We start from the raw sequence: 1,262 nt of genomic DNA on the forward strand, positions 1-1,262 counted from the left end.
CTCTGCAGCCGAGGGAGGGGCGAGGGAGGCGGCCGCGTCTGTGGCTGGCGGAGCGGAGCCTGTTTTTCGCTGTCTCTTCAGTTGGTGTCGCCCCCTGGCGGCCACAGTCGGGTTGCGGGTCAGAACACAGGAACACAGAAGGCGAGCTGTCTGTCCTGAAGAGGACGCCAGGGAGACTGGGGCCAGGAAGGCCCGAATGCGCCTGAAATAGCGGAGGTAATGGCTGCAGTGAGGGTTTAGGAGTCCTTTGGAGTTTTGTTTTCCCTTCAGTTTTCCGTGACAGGGTTTCCACTGTTTAACAGCTTGCTGGATCTGGAACTCACTCTATAGACCAGGCGGCCTCAAACTCAGAGATCCTCCTGCCTCTGCCTCCTCTGTGCTGGGATTAAAGGCAACTGCCACAACCCTCCGTTTCTTATTTATTTATTTATTTATTTAATTTATTTTACAGTCCAGGTCTTTTATTTCTTTTTGTACATTAGGCCATGAATGCATATGGGATGGGCCCCAGCAGCTCAGGCTCCTTCCCGTTGGTCCTCACAAAGTGTGCCTCTCTGGGTGTCGCAGGCTGGCGCTTCAGCTAAAGCCAGGTGTCCTTCTCCTTGGCTTCCTTCTTCTTCTGGTCGTTTTCCTTCACCTGCTTCAGGAAGCTGTCTCTGCTCTTAGAGTGCTTGATGCACATTAATTCTCTTGGCAAGAATCTTGCCCTTAACTTGCTTGTTTACAATGATGCCCACCGCATGCTGGGTGACATTGTAGACTCTTCCTGTTTGGCCATGGTAACATTTATGGGGCATTCTTTTCTTGAACAGTGCCCATTCCCTTGATGTCTACAATGTGACCCTTCTTGTAGATTCACATGTACGTGGCCAAAGGAACAACTCCATGCTTCCTAAAATTCCTAGAGTACATGTAGCGAGTGTCTCTCTTCTTGCCCTTTGTGTTCATCATTTTGGCGAGTCACTGGAAGATGGCTGCCGTCGCCAAAAGCTTTATTTTTTTAAGCAAGGGACTCATATGGCCCTGGCTGTCCTAGAATTCATTCATAATATTACTAGTCACATTGTGTAACGATGACGGGGATTTACATCTGTTTCAGCTACTAAGTACTTTTATCACCTCATTTAATGATCTCTTTCCTATGAGTAAAAAGGGAGAGTAGCTTTAGCTGGCTTTGGCCTCAGAACACTTGCTTTTTAAATTTATTTTTCCCCTCTGAAGACAAAGTCTCCCTGAGTAGCCCAGACATTTGCTATGTAGCC

General features: G+C 48.2%; 1 pseudogene; it reads right to left on the reverse strand.

Annotated features, from left to right (window-relative positions):
* Positions 1-445: 445 nt before the first annotated feature.
* LOC113836299 lies at positions 446-951 on the reverse strand (annotated as a pseudogene).
* Between the last annotated feature and the right edge of the window lie 311 nt (positions 952-1,262).

This window comes from Cricetulus griseus, chromosome 6, assembly GCF_003668045.3.
Source record: "Cricetulus griseus strain 17A/GY chromosome 6, alternate assembly CriGri-PICRH-1.0, whole genome shotgun sequence".
NCBI lineage: Eukaryota > Metazoa > Chordata > Mammalia > Rodentia > Cricetidae > Cricetulus > Cricetulus griseus.